The 20,942-nt window shown below is 35.1% G+C and overlaps 1 long non-coding RNA gene across 1 annotated transcript in view; it reads right to left on the bottom strand.

Annotated features, from left to right (window-relative positions):
* The window catches only part of LOC141487970 (uncharacterized), a 108,770-nt gene extending 93,937 nt beyond the window's left edge, over window positions 1-14,833 (bottom strand). The window contains exon 1 of the long non-coding RNA XR_012468554.1: window positions 14,717-14,833. This is a non-coding gene — a long non-coding RNA (uncharacterized LOC141487970). The remainder of the gene's footprint in view (window positions 1-14,716) is intronic.
* Window positions 14,834-20,942: the final 6,109 nt, after the last annotated feature.

The following is a 20,942-nucleotide window of genomic DNA, read 5'->3' as shown; positions in this document are numbered from 1 at the left end:
AAATATATGTCCTATTCTTTACTATTAAATTTTGCTTTATTCATTCAGACATCAATAGAACATTTTAGAAAAAGTTTTGTTGATATGTTTTGTTTTCAATATCATCCTCATTTCCAAAAGAAATAGAGTCTGATCTCAAAGAATATCTTTCTTTGAGAAGGAAACATCATTTGATTTTCTGGTTCTGCTCATTTTATTTTGCATTAATTTATTTAAATCTTACATGTCTCTGAATTCTTCATATTGATAATTTCCTATAATCTGGTGATTTGTGATTATTTAATGTACTGCAATTTGCTTAGATATTTTTCAGATGAAGAGGGTTTGCTTTGTTTCCAGTTGCTTGGTATTATAAAAGTGCTACTGTTGATATATATGGGACTTCTTTTTTTGTCTTTCAACTCCTAAAGTCACATGTCTTCCATTGAAATCTCTGGGTCAAAGGTAGAGACCTTTGGTCCTGTTTTCCCTTCTGGAAGAGAGTTGAATGAGAAGAATCTAGAGAAAAAGAAAAGGTGGTGTCAGTGATCACTGAGGGAAAAATAGAGCACTAAATTCTGGGGGAATTCAAAGATGAAAGAAAGGGAGAAGGAGAAATTGAACTGGGACTGAGAATTTCCTCTGGGGGAGTTGATGCCAAGCATAATCCCCCTCAAAATACCACACACACATGTTAACACATATGGCTTGGCTGTGAGTTTGCCGAAGCACAAGTCAAAACTTGGGAATTGTGTTGTAACGATGTAAACCAACAAATTGGCCAAAACTTACACTGGCTGAAAAGTATGGGTTTGCTTCCTTCCTTTTTTGCCTTTCTTCCTTCTCTTCTTCCTTCCCTCCCTCCCTTCCTCCCTCCCTTCCTTCCTTCCTACCTCTTTCTTTCTTTTTTCTTTCCTTCTTTTCTTTCTTTTTGCTTTCCCTCACAGCAAAGCAAATTGTCCTGGGAAATTGAAATATCCCCTTTCAATTGTATGGTAAGTTTCAAATGCTAAAAATGATATTTCTCAACTTTTGAATTAATACTGCTTCTTGTGCAAATAAGTGACAATTAGGATTGTTTATCTCAGTGTAGTGATGGATCACCAAAGCATCAAGACTTAAGATGTCAGAAAACTATGAGGTAATTTATTGGGTCATCCCCCATTTTATACCCATAGCACTGAAAGGATGATCTTTTTATTTCCTTCTCTTTTTGTCATTGATTTTCACAGGAAGTCTATACACACACACACACATACATATATATATATATATATATATATATGCATTATATACATATATCATACATCAATATATACATATATAAACATAATGATGCTTATCCTTTGTTCTCTACGAAGACCATGACATCAGGTTGGTGACACTATGATAAGCACATGAATTGGATTTGAGTGAGGGGCGCTGTGCTAAGTCACCAGCTTTACTTTCTCCTGAGCTATCTAAGTCCAGTAACCAGAGATGAATCAGGACAATGGTAGATGGCTCTGGATATGACGCAATCAGTGTTAAATGACTTGCCCTGGGGTCACAGAGTCAGTAAATGTCAAATGTATGATTTGAACTCAAGTCCTCCTGACTCCAGGGTTGGTACTCTATTTACTGTACCATCTAGCTGCCCATGTATGTGTATGGATATATACATATACATACATACATATACATTGGTGATTTCTTATGTGTGTGTATGTGTTACATATAGAGTATTATATATACAACATATATATATGTGTGTTTATTGAACTATATAATATATGATATACACACACATTAATAAACAGTGGAATTTCAACAATATCTCTCAGGAGTCTTTTATCAATTCTCTAAGTGACATTCCATTAGTGCACTTGAATTTTTAATATGGTGACTCATAGACTACAAATTTATTAAATTTCAGGTGCTTAGAAACACAAAGAGCAAAATTTCCACTATTGTGGAGGATGATTTTAAAAAAAAACATACAAAGTTTAAGACTCTTGAAATGCATAATATTTCAAAGGGAGGAGATTTTCACAGATAAACCCTTCTCATTTTAAGTTCATATTCATTTCTGAAACAGAGACAAAAGCATCTCAAAAAACCTCCCAAGAATGTTATCTTTTATACTCAACCCCAGTATTTGCTGCCAATCCCAAAGCTCACAAAGCTGATTTTATGAGTACAGACTCTGTTCATGTAGCAAACATCGCCAAGTAAATGGTATTATTTAGCCCCAAATGTATTTCCCCCTCCAGCTCTGTTTCACTACTCTTAATAGCAAGCAAAGGTATTGAGAAAGCAACCCTAAAATTTCTATAGGTAGGACAATTTTAAGAACTAAATGATTGGACTGTAGACACACTTGGGCCTTTTTCCAAGAATCACTGGCATTGGCAAATGTCTCCTCACTAATCTTTTCCATAAGACTCTTCTCCACAGTCCTAAATTATTTCAAATTAGATTTATACACAGATTGATCTATTAACAAACATTAAGTACCAAACCAGTGTTTGGCCTCAGAACACAAAGACTAAACCTTTTTTTTCAAGAAGCTTACATTCTTACTGGGATAGACAACATGTGCTTAAATGTATAACTAGTTCCTGAGTAGTGCGTGCAGGGAATCCCATGACTTGTTCACATTATTTGAATTTACACTGCAATAGACAATCACATTTAAAACAATTACAATTTCTAATAGTGTGAATTAAAATATACATGTATACCCAAGGACTTCATGGAATTCAGTATTCTTACTACTAAGGACCTCTCTCTACATAGAAAATAGACAAAATATGACAAAAGATCATTTTTAATTGGAATGGTGACAGAAGTACTAATGACTTAGGAGATCCATAAAGTATCATGTAGAAGGTGACACCATATAAATTTCAAAGGTAACTAGGGATTCAAAGAGGCAAAAATAAGGAAAGAGTACATTGTAGGCAGAGAGGAAAACCAAGGTAAAATCACAGAGATAAGGAAATAAAGTATTATGGGAATAGGAAAAAAAAGTAATTATAATGACCACAGAATACATGAAGGGGTGTAAGGAAAATTGAAGCAAGGTTATGAAGGTTTTAAAATGCCAAAAAAGAAGTTTCTATTTGCTCACAGAATTAATGGTGAAGGAGCAGCTAGGTAGCGCAGTGGATAAATCACTGGCCCTGGAGTCAGGAGTACCTGGGTTCAAATCTGGTCTCAGACATTTAATAATTACCTAGCTGTGTGGCCTTGGGCAAGCCACTTAACCCCATCTGCCTTGCAAAAAAAAATACCCTAAAAAAAGAATTAATGCTAAAACTAAAGCTTATTGAGTAGGATGAAGACATAGTCATATCTATGCTTGAAGAAAGTCAGATTATCAGACATGTTATATGTCGAAGGTTATGGGGGAAGATTTAAAGTAAGGGCAATAATTTGGAAGGTACTGCAATCATCCAAGTGGGACATGATGACTGTCTGTTCTATGTGGGTGGTGAGAAGAGAGCAACAATGCAGGAGATGGGGAGACAGAAACAGCAAAGTTTGGCAAGTGATTGGATATACAAAGTAAGAATGAAGAGATGAGAATGATACTGAGACTATAGGCCTGATGGACTCAACAGATGATTCTCTACAGTAATAAGGAAGTTGGGAAATGAAAGGGGATCAATTCCCATACATTTATTAAATTCCTACCATGATTCAGACAAGGTGCCAAGCCCTAGAAAGATAATGAGTTCCTGTTTTGGATACGTTGAGTTTGAGATGACTGAGGCATCCACTTGGAAATATCAACTAGGTAGTTAGTTAAACAGAACTGGAACTCAGGAGAGAGACTATATCGTATAATACAGAAATAATTTCTCAGAATATTAGAGCCATAAAATCTGTTACAAATGCAATGAAAGACTTTGTGTCCAAATGATAACCAGTTCAGAAGTTGGATCAAAAGAAAAAGGAAGCTCATTTACCAGCTAAAGCAAAGTTTCTAGGGAGGTCGCAGGTTTTATCTCTTTTGGTCTGGTAGCAATGGGCAGTGGTAGTGAGAAATTTGCTCTAACCCTAGGAATCCATGGATCTCCCCAAAGGTAAATTTGTATGATCACCCAAACAATGTGTTGCAATCAGGTTATAAATAATCTCATCTGAAATGAGGCCTTTCAAGGACCAAACCCAATGCTGAATGTTATCTATGGAAATATTGGGTAATAATAGTAATGGATATTAGAAGAGAGAGGGATTTAAAGGTACCTAGCTTCCTAAAGTACATTCCCTTCATTCCCCCCAACCTCCCCATAAAGAAGATTTGCTTTGTAATTCCTAGAAAAGCTATGTATTTCCTATGCCTAAGATTTCATCCATGCAAGGAACCCCAGAACAAAGACTTTCTCCAATGTGGATAGGTATCAGGGATACAAAAATACAAATAAACAGTTTTCTGTCATCAATTTGCCTACTTAGAAAGATACAAAATTTGAAAAATATAAAATGCATACAGAATAATACAGTGTGATTTTTCAATAAGGAGAAATTGTTAATAATTGGTTGGATCAAGAAAGACCTCATGCTGATGGAAGCACTTGAACAGAAGGAAGCTGGGGATCCTTTGAAGTAGAAGTAAAGAAGAGTACCTTTCAAACAGGGGGACAACTTGTCCAAAGCCATGGGGGTAGGAGATAAACTATTGTATATGGGGATAGTCTACTTTGACTGGGATGAAATATGCATTCAAACATATTTACTGAGTACCTACCTAGTGTGTCCAAAGTCCCTTTTAAGGAGGGGCAACCAGGTGGCTCAGTGGATAGAGCACCGGCCCTGGAGTCAGGAGGACCTGAGTTCAAATTTGACCTTAGACACTTAATAATTATTCAGCTGTGTGACCATAGGTAAGTCATTTAATCCCATTGCCTTGCAAAAACAAAGAAAGAAAAAGAAAGTCCCCTTTCAATTGAATGTAATCCAAATCTTTTCCTCCCATCAAACATCTTAGTTTCTGATACACTGAGAAAGCACATTGAAAACAGAATGGAGGAAAGTCAAAAGGAAAAATAAGAGAAGGGAAGGGAAGGATGGAGAACTACTTGTTCATAGGAAATATAATGCTTCCTTTACTTCGATTTAACTGTCCATTAAAGGGTTACATGGCCCTATTCTACTCTCTAGACTCTAGAGCTTTGAATTTAGAGTCAGAAAGAGTTTGAAACTTGTCTTTGTTATCATCCTTAGGCAAACCACTTAACATCTTTTTTTAGCTTCATTTGTCTCATCTGAAAATGAGAAAGTTGGACTCAATGACATCTAAGGTTCTTTTTCAGATCTAAACCTATGATCCTATGAAAATGACTTCACTATTTCATATGACCTACCAAAGAATTGACATCATCTAAGCAAGTTTAGCTTACCATTTCAGAGAATGTAGTTGGAGCCAAGATGCAGACTGATTGATCATTTAACTGCCTGAATGGAGGAGCTAATTCATGTTCTGATTGCAAGTCTCCCCTACAACAAAACAGCTCTTTGCAACACTTCTTGTGGGGAGCCAGTCCTACTTCAAAGGGGCTACTGCCTCCTGGGACTCCATACACTATTTTCTTTATACTATGCCAAAATGTTTGTTTTCCATTACGTAGACATGGATTAAATATCACTTACGTAAAGGAATGTGAATCACAGAAAAAGGATGATGTTACGTGTTCAGAGATGCCAAAGTGATCAGAAACACTTTAGAGATGAAGTCTAACTCATTACCTACCTCTAATATTTCAGACGATTGCACAGGGGCTGCTGAAAGATTCTACAAACAATATGTAAAGGAGCCATTAGCATGAGGCACTTAGCAAGTTGGACATGTTTGGGTATAGTAAATGTGTATGTGCTCAAATCACTTAATCCTATTACCATTAGCAAATACCTGGTAGCTGACGCATTTTCTCACTGGCACCCTTTTAAAGAACTATAATGGTTCAGCCTTGTGGTGTTATCATCGAATGAAAGGTGAAGTTTCTCCCTGCCAGGCTTCTTTGCAAAATCAAGAGACTAAATTGTTTCTAGAATTCTAACTACATTTTTCCTATACACAATGTTATATGTAGTGGTTAGGTTCTCAGGACATCTTACAATGGATAGAGAGCCCTTTCAACTAGGAAAAAACAAACAACTAATTTACTAGTTAATCAACTTCTAATAGATATGTTCTAAGGCTATCTATTATTGCACATATTTTCCTTTCAAAAAATCATTTGATCAATCAGATCTGAGATCAAAGAAATAATTGTAATCAGTGAAGGACATGATAACCTGAAAAATGGTTAAGTAGCCAGACTTCTCACAAGCAATATAGCTATATTGAATAAGAAAGTCAAGAGAATAGATGATTGACTGACATATACTATTGTGAACTTATCAATATTGATGTGCCTTTAAAAGGATACCCTCTATAAATTACCAAATACTTATCAAATACCTGCTATATGGGGGAGCTAGGTGATGAAGTGGATAGAGGAAAAAGAGCTTGGATTTAAAAAGATTCATCTTCCTGAGTGTAAATCTGGTTTTAGACCCTAACTGTGTGATCCTGGGCAAAGCACTTAACCCTATTTGCCTCAGATCCTCATCTATAAAGTGCGCTGGAAAAGAAAATGCCAAACTACCCTAGTATCTTGGCCAAGAAAATCCCAAATAGGGTCATGAGTGGTTGGACACCACTGAAATAATTGAACAACAACAATCTGCTGAATATCAAGCACTATAATAAGAACTGAGTGTAGATTGAAATTCTTATTCTTAAACTCCTACTCTCACTTCATTATCAATACCACCTGCTCCTATGAAGGGAATCCTTCAGAACTCAAAATGTATTTTTAATTATTATGCCATTTCTTCCTTAGATCCCCCACCTTTGTTTCCATTTCAAATGCTGACTGACATCTTTTACTTGCCAAAGGCCATCCCCTTTATTTTCTCACTCTTGGACATGACTCAATGTTTATACTCTATGTGCATCTACCACAACTCCTCAGATTTCCTTAACAGTGTCAGCAAGAGATAAAAGACATTCCTTACTGTTGAGGAATGAATAATATTTTCAAAAGCAATTGACTCCTCTGTGTCCTGACCTTCTGGGGAAGAAATGCAGGGGAATACTGATATTCTCAAAGCTCCTCTTTACTAAAAAAGAATCACATTGGCATGTAGAAAATTATTTACTTTTTTACCATAATCATATGGTGTTTATATATGTGTGTGTGTATTAAATTCTATTCTGATACCTTATTGTTGCATAGAGACTACTCTGAGTTCTCAAACATGTTAATGGAGCAAAAGCTCTGGCAGGTTCTATGATGTTGGAAAGACTTAAAATACAGATTTTGTATGAGGCTATCTCTACTTTCCAAGGACTAAACTTTATAATTACCTTGAAGCTTTATCTTTAGTATACTCTCTATTTAGTGATGAATTCTTTGGGAGTTTGGAAAAACTAAGAAGAAATTGATTTATGTATCATTAAAGATAAATTAAGTCAATATGCTGAATTAAATTTCTGTGAGCAAGGGACTTTACCAACACACAATCTCCTATATCTCTTTCTGCCTTCCTTATGCATTTGATCAAACATCTAGAATAGATATAATTAATGGAACATCCACAGACATGGGTGTCCATGGAGCTAATCACCTATAATATTTGCTCAAGCTATGAACTCAGAAGCAAGAAATATTTCACCTTTATCTTCATTTACCAACAACTGAAATTTAGTATTTTCTTCATTTATTTAAAAACATTATTCTAGGGCAAGCTACTTAACCCCATTGCCTTGCAAAAAAAAACCATTATTCTAAGAATGATCTCATAAACTTCACCAGATCAAAGGAGTCCATTAAATATATATATATATATATATATATGTATTCATATGTATGTATGCATGCATATATCATGTACATATATATGGATAGGTAGGTATATAGATATACATACATATGCGTATATATATGTAAATGTTGAGTGGTGAAGATGAATATATCCAAAAATTTCAGAAAACTACTTCGAATATGCTTCTTTGAAGCCAGAAACCCAGATTGCCAATAGGTTATAGAATAAATATTCTTATGTAGATGCTGAAATAACTTCTATTAAAGACATGTAAGAAAGCCAAAGGAGGCAGATTGCAGTTAGTATAGCTTAAGTGAGTGAATGAATTATATTTATGATGCCATTTTTTCATTGGACATTGATTAAGATACAGCTTGAATATGACAATGGAAAAATATTCGAAGGCTAGTTAAATGAATATAGACTAAGTCCTGGAAGGCCCAAAGAGGTTATCTTGGCCAACCCTCTTATTTTACATATATAGAAGCCAAGGCCTAGAAAAGAAAAATAACTCTCTGGAGGTGACAGAGAACCACAATCTGAACTTGTCTTCTAATTTCAGTTCCAGTTTCTAACCATGTGCTGCATCTTGATGATAGATCCAAATCTCACTACAATAATAAAGACTGGACACTCTGTGGAGCATTACATTAGTTCCAGAGGTTGACATCAAGTCAATCTCATACTCACGTTATTTGGCTTCCAAAAATATGTGTTTGCCCTTTGAAGTTTTTTGCTTTGAAACTTCCTTTCATTAAGCTTGTATAATAGGAGTCCAAGGTTGCTAATATGTCGCAGATTAAATTATCAGGGGAATTACTAATTTTACACTGAGCAAATCCATTCTGATTCCTCAGAATATTATCCTAAAGTCAAATTGATAACACTTTCATATGCAGAAGGGAACATGTATGACTGTAGCTATTACCAGTTAAAAGTCATCAGTCTGCAAATGATGAATAGGTTGTTTGCCCAAAATCCCTCTTTTGAATAGTTGCTTGAAACTCAGGATATATTTTCTCATAATTCTATCAGTATTCATTAGGTATTCAGACCATCCCACAAAAACCAATATAAGCAATAATGAGGCTGAAGTATGGTACTGATATTTCTGTTTCAACTATATATCTCATCTGTCATTCATAACACTATTTCTATGGGGAAAAGCATCATGTGTTCCAGAAAGCCAAGAGCAAATGTCCATTGCCCAGTAGAGGAGACTCCTGGTTCTTGTAAGCAGCAAAGGGAGAAGCTCCCAAGTTAGGGGTTAGTGGCTCCATCAGGGTCAGTAGGAGAGTGAATTTTTTTTGTCTTTCATTTTCTCAGAAGATCAATAATATAATAGGGTTGTAACTTGAATCATGAGTGAATTAGATTTAAGTGAGGCAGTCATCAGCTTCACTCTTTCTTCCAGAGTCATTGAAATCCAGTGGCAAGAGAAAAGTCAGGACAACTAGTGAGGGCCCTGGATGCAATGGACAATCTTGGCATCTTCAATATTTACCTAGGTTCTAAGTACACCACAATTCAGCTACCTTGGAACATATTATTCTCATCTTCCCATTCAAGCAGGGTAAGTTTTCATATGATTGGGATAGGCATCCCCCCCAACTCAGTCATGGGTTAGGGGAAGAGTGAATAACATACTCCTGATAACAGCAAGTTAACATTCTTCATGTACATGAGAGAAGATAATGCTTTTAGGCAAATAAATTTTTAAATGCATTGGTTAGAAGGAAAAAACAAATTAGCCAAGAAAATATAAGACTGAATGGCTAAAGGACACTTGATGCTACAGTTTATGTCTTCAGCCTATCATATCTGCAGATCATTTATAAATTGAACTTTTGTATTTCAGAGACCATCTGCATTTATCCCATTTGTAATGGGCCAAAGTATTATCTTTTGACATTTATTCATTGGCAAATTTATTTTTGTTCTAAATAATAATTTTTATTTACCATAACTTTACAGGTTTGGATTTCAATGAATAAGTGAATGAATGAAAAGCCATTTATTAAGTACTTACTCTGGGTCAGGCAGAGTGCTAAGTACTGAAGATAGTAAGAAGTAGCAAGGAGACTTGGCACAAAGATGTCCAAAGACCAGCATCATAAGTCTGGGTCATTTAGTCCTAGAGAGGTTGATTGTTTCCTCATAGGTACCATGCCTGAGTTTAAGCAATAGCCACAAGGAAAGAAACATATTTGAATAGACAGACAAGTGGCCTTGGCTTTCTCTGGGCATGGATAATTGATAGGATAGGAATAGCAATTAGATTTATAATTTTATTGGTGCAGGAACCCTTCTTTGAGGGGATATCTTCTACCTATGTAATTTATACTTCCTCCATAACTTATTGTCTTAAAATTTTGTCCATTGTGAGGTTAAATAATTGATTCAAAGTCACATGGTCAGTCTGCATCATAGTCAGTATTTGAACTCAGGTCTTAATGACACTTAAGTCACTTTCTATCCACTCTACAACACTAGAGTCCAGGCAGAAGAAAAGGGCAGCATGAAATGGAAGGCAAATGGTCAGATAGGAAGCCCTATTTCACTACTCTTCTTCCTCCAAAGGTTGGAGATTAAGTAAGAGATGACACAGTAGAAGATATAAATCCTAACCTCCATTAATTTTCCTCTTCCTCTTCCTTCAAGGGACAGGTATAATAGGAGACAGAAGGATTGAGATCAAAGGATAATTTGCTCCTCTTCTGTGTCACAGGCTTTCTACATCTCCAGAGAGGTCAGAGAAATGTCTGACTTCCCTTGCCACTTGAGATACGCAGGTGTCACAAGTGGACAGAAAGGGGTCAGTCATTAGAACTTCCCAAATAGAAATCTGGTTTCTTGCCACTTTCCCTCAGAGCACAAGAGGAAATACTCATCTGAGTATAGAGATTAAGCCATGAAATAATTGTTGGAAATAGATGGGAAGGGGGCCACACACCAGGATGAAAAGCAGTCACACCAGGGACTGGACAGTTAAAAAGCATATCTAGGAAAGGAATAAAGGTACCCTTTAGAGGGCAATCATTTAACAGTCCTGATCTCAACAGTTAAAGGACCTCTTCCATTGGTTCTAGGAATTAGATAGTGAGTGAGTAGGTTACTCCAAAATTGTCAAAAATATTCAAGGCTTAAATACAGACAACACCTTTGTCTTCTGAAAGAAAATAAAAGAGATTTACCCAAATCAGAAGTTACCTAATCTTAGATGGAACTTTTTTGGGGATCATAAAAATAAGCTAGGATATTCTGGAGTATCTCGAATTGGCCCTTGAGAGTCAATTATTAAATTTTCAGTATAAGCGTTTAGAAATCAGTAAATGCTATAAATAATGATTTGGTTTATTCTTTTATTAATTATTTCATTTTAAGAAAGAGGAAAAATGTTAATAATAAAAATTAAACATAAAAACATATCCCGCCTATCTCCTCTGACATCAGAGACAGTGGGATTTTTGCTGTACCACAATATCCTTCAACTATTGAATTTCAAAATTTTCATTTATACATATGCCATGCTTAGTATGTATATGATAATGACTTTCTATAGAACTGGTATAAAGATATTTACATGCTTTAGGCAAGGATTAAAAATGTATTCCCAACTGAGTTCAAAACTGGTCTCAGACAATTAATAATTACCTAGCTGTGTGGCCTTGGGCAAGCCACTTAACCCCATTTGCCTTGCAAAAACCTAATGTATTCCCGGAGAGCAGCTAGATGGCTCAGTGGAAAGAGCACTGGCCCTGGAATCAGGAAGACCTGAATTCAAATCCGACCTCAGACACTTAATAATTACTTAGCTGTGCTTGGGCACGTTACTTAACCCCATTGCCTAAAGTAACTAAAATTTTTTTAAATGTATTCCCTGTAGCATTGTTCATGCCTTTTGGCATGACAAAATAACGCCTTAGACTACCCCAAGAGAAGAATCCTTTGGTATTTTTCCAGTGCCCACACATAGTAGACCCTTAATAAATATTTATTGAATTGCATTGTGCATTTCATAGATATGTGCATCTCAATAATAAACTACCAGTTTAGAAAAGTCAAGATGAAATATGCCACCCATTTCCCACCAAAGAAGTGACTAACTTAAAATTCAGAATGAGACATACATATTGAGACATGGTCAGTATGGGGTTTATTATTCATATTTCCCATAGAGTTTTATAGTCTTTTTGTTGTTTTCTAGTGTTTGATTGAAAATGGTAGTACTGAAAGGGAGATGTAATGAATAAAAACATAATAATTCATCTCAAAAAATATAAAATGTACATACATTTATAAAAAGTAGTATTAAGAAATATGCTGTATTATGCCCACCCCATGATGTTAGCCTTAGATGGTTATCTACTTTACATGTTTCTCTACCTTTAGTCCCTGGTCTGGATTTCCACCAAAATAAAAGGGGGTGGAAAGCTTAGAAGTAACTGCTAGCTATACACAAGGAGTGTTTTTCCATAAGCTAATTAATGCCAAATCAACATGCCATGAAGATTTTAGAATAACTTTTCAATCATTTGCTAGTAAAGCTTCCTCCATCAGACAGGTGGATAACAAATAGTCAGATATTCATTTTCCAGATGGAGATATCATGCATTCACTCCAAAGTTATACTCAGATTCTAGCCAAGAACCAGGATCAGAATTCAAACCTTCAGTGTTGTACTCTAGTCAGTCCTTAGAGTACATTGCTGAGCAATGACCTTGGCAATGCCCTTTCTAAAGTGCCACTGTCATCTCTGAAACCGTGGTCCAATTTTCCCTCCTCTTTTTGTGGACATCGCCAGGACTACAAGCAGGTCACTAATTTTGCTCTGTTGTATCATCATTCATCTTGCACCAGTCGATGAAGGAGAGCACAGCACTGAAGCCAGACAAGTGTAAACATCCACCAGGAGGGACTGAGTAATGGAAAGCAGGAACCTCTCCAATGGCTACTTTCCACTGAAGTACTACCATGAGCTCTTTTTATGAGATCAGCTCCCCCTCATTGGCTACTTTGGCCAAATACAAAGGGAGGAAATATGGAATGATAATCTATTATTCTTCCACCACAGTACTGGATGCATGGCTAAACTAGTTGACAGGCAGGTCATTTAACCCAGAAAAGAATAGAGCAGACTTTCTGTGAATAGTCTGGCTTAACCTTGGCTTTGCAGCACTACAGTTGGAGTCATTGTAAGAAACCAGGCAGCAAAACAGAGGAAGTCACTAAGGGTTTAATTCCATGTTAGAAGAAAACAGATGCACCTAGTTATCCAGCCCAGGTTCTGAAATGACTTGTGATCACTTGTTTCTGATGATAACCCAAAAATGAAGACCAGCCATTAAGCCTAGAAATGGGGTAAGCATGAACACTGGCATCATCCTCCTTGCAAGTTAGCATCACTGTATTGTCCTTAGCATTGTTTGTAGTTACACATAAACCAGAACCAAAGGAGCTGAGGTAAAGTCCTTGACCGGACTGTTTCCTCCAGCTCTTTAGGAATGTTTACTGAGGTGTGGTGTTTTTCAAAGCCTTTAATAAGAAGTACGCCATGTTCTCCAGTCCCTCGGCTTTGCTAAATGTGTGGGAAGGACACACTGTTTCGGCTCCTTTGCCAGGATTCCAAAATATTCTTTGCTGTTGTGAACTCCATGCCATCCTGGGGAAATGGAGAGCAAACAGTCCTGCCATGACCAGAGCTTGGCAGAGCAACTCAAAAGCCAGGTTTTCTAAAGAAGAGAAACCTTAGTCTGTATAAGACACAAAACTTAAGGTGTTTATGAGGGGGATGGACTAGTTCTCTCAGGTACCTTTAAGCTCTACAAGTCTGTGATTCTCATATCCTATGAATAGAAGGCTTTAGGAAGAAGACAAGAATTGGTGGTCTTAATAATGTAACTATTATTTTCATTTCAAAAAGACTTAAGGAAAATATTTTAAAAAAGCAAAATAACATTTAGTTACGTCCTCATGTGTTTTAGGTCTCCCTTGCATTTGTCTTTATTTTATATTTTTGTGGGGTTTTGTTTTGTTTTTTTCTTTGGTGGGTAGGAGTGTTCTGGCCCTGTGTTTCATGATATACAGAATATGGAAATTCTACTAATACAAACCACTTGGTCTTTACTTAAAAGTCTAGTGAGTTGTCTGTGGATCATTGAGAGGTTAAATGATTTGACCTTGGTCACAAAGTTAATATGTGTCTCAGACAAAACTTGAAATCTGTCCTCCATGACTTCATTGCCAATTCCCTATTCACTATCCTACACTGCCACTCTGTCATTTTGTAATAATTATAGAAAATTAATAAATCCATGCATTTTATCAGCCAACAAATCATAGTCTAAAAGAAATAAACATTGAAAACACATACACACACATGCCCTATTTACATATAGAATATTCAGTGGAAAGCTCCTCAAAATGCATCTATTACAACCTGTAGCTCAAAAAGATTACCCTCTTCTATATCTCCAAGGAGTTGTCACAAAATCTGTACTTGAAAACCTGTAGAGAACAGTGACAACAACAAATGGAGGAGAGGTAGTGCCTCATAGGATATTCCAACTACTCAAAGGAAGGTGTAGATAGAAATAAAGTATTATCATATGTCTCTCTCTCTCTCTCTCTCTCTCTCTCTCTCTCTCTCTCTCTCTCTCTCTCTGTCTCCACAAACACACACACACACACGCAGACACACACACACACACACACACACACACACACACACACAAACACCAGCCCACCCACCTGCACACTTTTTTTTTTGCACCACTATTAATAGCTGCAGTGTGTATGGGAAGACTAGCACCTCTAATATGAGAATTTCAGGACTGCTCAACCACTTTGGGGGTCTACTTGTTACCCAACTTTCACTTACTGTGACATGCAGTGTTCCCAGTAAAACTGTCTGGAAAGACAAACAGAACTGGGTTCAAGGGTACCAATAGGTCTCAAATCCTTGTCTACCCCAAGCATGTAAAGACTCCTCCGGACTTTTGTCTTGTCATTGGATTTTGGTGACTCTGGAAGAGAAAGTAGAGGATGACAACTTTGTATATCTTGTCTCCCTTAGTTCAATTCATACACAAATTAAGAAATGAGCCTGTGGTGTCATGGTCCTCTTCAAAAACAAAGGATAAAGAATAGCTAGTAGTTGCCCATTTCTACATTTGGTCATATCAGTTCCTGTGGTAGACTATTGGATCTGAAATCAGGAAAAACTGAATTCAAAAATTTCCTAGTTGTATTACCCTCAGCAAGTCATTTAACCACTAATTGCCTCAGTTTCCTAATCTATAAAATGGGGGGTTCTAATAACAATTTACATCTTAAGATTGTTGCGAGGTTAAAAAAAAGATATTTGTAAAATGCTTTGCAAACCTCACAGAACTATATAAAAGCTAGCTGTTGTTTTTATAATTATTATAAGAGTTCACAGACTAAATTACTTTCCTGGCTCTTTCTCACTGTTCCCCAGAAGCAATAATCCAAAACAAGGCAATTGACCTCAAAGCCACATTTTACCTCTGTTGTACATTGAGTCCTCTATTGCTGAAATATTTGTGGCAAGGAACCTACAAAGGTGCCACTCAAAGTAAACGGAATTTTGTCTTCACTGTTGGAAAGAGCATCTCTGTAAGGAATTTGGGCTCAGCAAAACAATTGTTTCTGACCCTGACAAAGTAAACCAGTGGCTATTTCAAAATGAATTTGTCCTTTCCAAAATCATTGATTATCTAAATTTTAACTTTGATTAGGCCTGATCCATAAAAAATGGAAAGGAGTGACAGTGAATGTTGTTTTCTCCTTTTAAGCCTACTAAGTAGGAGGTTCTTCCTATATAATCACAAATATTTTTGACAACCCTTGGTGACAGGGACTATGAAGACAAATAGGGAATTGTTTCAGCAATTCAAAATAGAATACAGGGATTAGATTACATAAATAGAGTTCAACAGGGGTTGCTATATTATCCCAAAGAGCAAATCCTTTAGGACTGTCGGACAACATGCATTTTCCCACAGAACTAGAGCACACATGACCCAGCTCCATGGAAGAGGCCTCATTCTAGTGGTTGGGGAGGATGGGAGGACTCTACTGATTACCCCATATTACATATATCTCAGAATTTTGAGTAAGAACCATCAGAAAACTACAAAGTAGCTAAGAGGGGAAAATGCCTTTCCCTTTTTGGCTTCTGGGAATTGAAGATTGGAGGTTTAAAAGGAATTGGAGCATTCCAAGGATCTGATTGTACTGAATGTTTCTTCTCTGACCAAATGGCCATATATAGATCAAACTGAAATGTCACCCTAGTTCTGAATTATATTAGAAATTCTTAGCTATGTATTCTGGCTGTGCAAAAACTTTTGGAATCACTTGTCTTTATCCTGTTTCTCCATGTCCTTATAGAGTGTTACACATTTACATTCATTCATCTTTCCAAAGTGTAGCAGCATTATGTACTCTGTGATCAGGGTACTAATGAAGAATAGAGCCTGGGTTTATATTGTAAAAGTGTTACCCAGAGTGATTAACTTGAATTACCTGCAATCAAAGATTTGGAGTTAGCTTAAATGTCCATGTATAATCTAAAACCCCAAACACTAGGTCTGGAAAGGAAAACAATACCATACCACAGAGAATCAATCCAGACCCAAACTGGTGAGTAGGAAACTAGAAATTGCTTTGACCTGCAAGAATTATAGCAATCTTCTCTACTAAAATTTAAAGAAAATAATCATTGCTTTAAAACTTGAAATTATCTCAGTGGTCATCTACTATAATACATTTTAATGAAGGGAAATACTTAATATTTGGCCAATGTGATTAGATCAACTGGAAAATATTCTATTGCATAAAAGGAATTTTGAATTTTAAAAGATAATCAAGTACTTATCAACTTGTTTCCCTTTCAATTCAATTTCAAAAATAAACCTATTTCACTTTTTCTGAAAATGGTTTAATCAGACATGGTCCTCTAAAAAGGCAGAATAGTAAGTAAATCTTTAGGCAGTGATTTAAGGGATGGTTCTCCTATTAAAAATAAATTGATTCCTTAAATTGACCCATTAGAAATTAAGTATGGAGATTAATTTTGGAGGAGGATAGCAAAAATGGCTGTTTCCACAGAAATCTTTTAAAAGACAAACATTCCTTGTAAAGACAGAATAAACCATAAATAAATTTTTGTCTGACTAGACTGAGATTAGAAAACCAGTCTCCCTCAGTTTCTTGAGGGAATGAGACACAGGTCAATTAACATTTGATGCAGAGAAAGAGGAAAGAATATATTTAGTCTTGGTTGAGGTGGACCATAGAAAGGCCTGAATGATGACTAGCTCCAGGGTCTAGAATATAATGTGGGACAAACAAACTTAAAAAAGTGTAAGGGTATTTTTAAAATTTTTATACCATCATATCTGGATTAATTTCTCTCTTCTGCCCCCCCCAAAAAAAGAATTTTTCTTTTATAACAAAGAAAAGCACTTAAGCCAAACCTAGAGAGAAAACAATAAGATAAACTAAGAAATGCAATATTCCTCACCACTAGTTCTCAATTCCCTTTTCAAAAGAAATGTTTTAACATAAATGTTGGTCATGGCAATTAAGCTTCTTTGGTTAATTTTTAGTATCGGTTTGAATTACATTACAGTCATATTGAAATATATTATTCTTTTGGTTCTATTTATCTCACACTCTTTTCATCTTGCTATGAATTTCTCATTTTTATATTTCTTAAGATGCAAGATTTCTTATTCATCTCTTTAAAATTGTTCAATCATCAACAGGTTTTCTGTTTTTAAATTTTTTTCCTATAATTATCATGTTTTATGATAATTATGAATGTTTTATTAAAATGCATTTCTCTCCTCTTATCTTCTTGAAATTTATACTCAAGGGTGAGATTGTTTAATGAAAGGACAAAACCATTGTAGTGACTTTTCTTGCTTAATTCCACATTGCTACCCAGAGTATTTAGATCAATTCATAGTTTCAACAACAGTATATTAGTGGACCTAATTTTCACCATTTCTGACTTTTCTATTTTTTTTGGGTTTTTTTTGTAAACACAAAATATAAATTTCTTTATGGAGCAAAAACAATAAAATTGTAGGAACATAAAAAGATAATACCTTTTTCTTTTAGGGTGGGGCAAGTTAAAATTTGATAACAGTCTATGTTATATCTTTGTCAAAAATATTTCCCAAAAGTTCATGAACATGTAATGATACATAGCTCATTTGCTGAAAACTGCTGCATCAGATAAGTTAGACAAAAGTTTGGTGCAGTAAACAGTGATCAAACAAAAAGAATGTTTAATAACAAAAACCAAACAAACTCTGGAAGGTAGATATTTTGTGTTTCAGTTGAAGTAACTGTTGAGGGCAAATTATGGAAACAAATGATTTTCATTCAAAGTATATATTCTGAACAAATATGTCCATGTGATATTTTTCCAGGTCTTTAAGACTCTACCAGGCCAGACCTTTTGCTGCTTTTGCTACCTTCACTTTATTTTTTCCTTTTCCCTGTCTTACCTTTAAATTGTTTCCTTTGTCACAGATGCATCCAAACTGGGTACTAGTCCATGTTCATCTAAAAAACTCTTTTCGCTTCTTTTGACATAAATTCCATTTTTGATTCACCCTCTTGATCTTTCCCCACACAGTTATGTTTCCTCTTTGATTTTTCCAAGTTCTACCCATGGTAACTATGTCTTTTACCTCTTCCATTAAAACATCACCATCTATTTTAAGTATACTTTTTAGGCAACAAAATTCCTTTGGTGCACTCTTCTTTCTCTTTTCTACAGGCATCTTCCCTTTCTACTTACTCCATAAGCTTTTTGCCATTTTTTCCTGGAACTTGTGGTCCTCGAAGCCCATGGGGAGAACTACTCTGACTTTTCTAATCTTTACCATTTGTTGGATAAGAAGCCAAACTTGAAGCTATTTTTAATTTCCTTTCTACTTATCTATACTAGCAAATATTTTTCCCTTCTGTGGCTGTTAATGATTATTTACATTTATTTTATACTATTATATTTTTTATACTTTAATAGTTGATTACATTTATTACACTATTAATTTTATTATATTACACATAAATAACTACATTAATAATTTATAACAATAATCATTTATCTTTTGGGAAGTCATATGTTTCTGTCAATTCTCTTTATAACTTGGATGTAGGCTATCTGAAATGCTTAATGCAAAAACATTTTTCCCTTTAACAATTTCTCTTTTTATATTTGTTACTTTCCTTTAAACTTCAGTAATTTCACAGTTTATTCTGGAATTGTCTCTGACCTTTAAAAATCATTACCTTTTCACACATGATGGATAAAGACTGAAAACTCTCTTCCTGTCCCTCTAACTCATCGATTTTAGCAAACCCAAGTTAACTGGCAATGATTAAACTAGAAACCTCATATCATTAACAATACAGAAAGATAAGAAAATGAAAAGAATCAAAGATCCATATTCAAAAGAAAAATTAGGAGTCACATCAAAAGAAATTACACATGTTAATTAGGGAGGCAGTATGATAAAAATAGAAAGAGTACTGGAAGTAGAGTCAGAGAACCTGAGTTCAAATCCTAGCTTTAATATTTATTCTATGTATAACCTCGGGAAAGATACTTAAAGTTTTTGGCCTCAGTTTCTAAATCTGAAAATTAAGATGATTGGAAAAGTCAGTCTCTAAGGTATCTTCTAAATCTGTTATCTTATTCTATGATTCAAATAATAGCTTTTGAAGAAGATAAAGGCATTATCTTAGAGTTAAGCCAGTTTATAGCATAGACAATAAAATATTTGTTATCTCAGTAATATGGGTATAAATAAATAAATATGTTTTATTTATGTCATCTGTGGACTAAAAAGTTAGAATGAACATCTCCATGTAAGAAGACATAATTTTGATTACGGGATAAAATTCCAAAATCTAACCCAGCACAGGTTTTCAGGATAAAGAAATGAACTTCAGAGAAAGGTACTAGGAGAAAGAGAAAATTGACTTCAAAACCTATTGTGATTTATTAAACTGGTTTTCTCTCTGATTTTGATTTGGATTCTTTTAACCTGTGATATTGAAATAAAGGGAGTAAGAAATTAGAATCATCAAACCTTAAAGTTTTATTCAATTAGCTAGAGGCAAATTCAATTTATTTTTTTAATCATTATTTTTAAGGTAAATCATCAATAATTTTGCCAGTGTTGTTAGAAACTATTTCTAGCATTTTATTTTTTAATTTTAATTTTGAAATGCATCTCATTTCACAGGGATGCTAACACTTTTCGATATATAATTCCATAACATTTATGGGAAAAAACTACATTTTCCTCCATAGCTTTATTCTGCTTAAAGTGAGAATAGATAGATCACTTTGCATTTTCATTTTTCCAACTGTGTTGGCATTGATGTTGACAGTCTTGTACTAAAAATGCTTTGCAATGGCCTTTTTCCAAATGGCAAAATGTCATGTTTGCCAAAATATGTAAATTAGAGATTTACATATCAGATAAAATTATAAAAATGTATTCCATGCAATTATTGTTTTGTACTTGCATGTATGAAATCACATTATGATTTCCCAAGTGCTTTCACGGACATTATCTTCTCAAAACCTTTTAATCTAATTTCTAAACCTTCCATTGGACTGAAAGGTTTCTTTCCCAAGTGACCTGTCACCTCTTAACTTCTAAAGCTAAAACCAATATCCCAGTCCACATTCTACTTGAATTGTCTGCAGCTTTTACCTCTGTTCACTACCCTGGTTTCCTGGACTTTCTAACTTAAGTTGGCACATTTCTGTTACTTTCCAGTATTCTTTGCTACCTTATCACCCTTCTCTTGTTCAATAAGTGTAAGCATTCTCCAAAACTTTGTTTTGGGACTTCTCTTTATTCTCTAAACTTATTCTGCCATGGATTCTGTTATTAACAGTTTGCAATGGCTCTCTCAGATCTCTATATCTAGTCATTATATCTCTCCTGAGCTCCAGTTCCATATTACCAATAGCTCCTAGAAATCTCCACCTTAATGTCTCAAACTATCAATCAGTCAATCAATAAACATTTATTAAGAACATCCAA

This window comes from Macrotis lagotis, chromosome 5 (assembly GCF_037893015.1).
Source record: "Macrotis lagotis isolate mMagLag1 chromosome 5, bilby.v1.9.chrom.fasta, whole genome shotgun sequence".
NCBI lineage: Eukaryota > Metazoa > Chordata > Mammalia > Peramelemorphia > Peramelidae > Macrotis > Macrotis lagotis.
The sequence above is the reverse complement of the archived record's forward strand: the minus strand, read 5'-3'. Positions and strand labels throughout refer to the sequence as shown.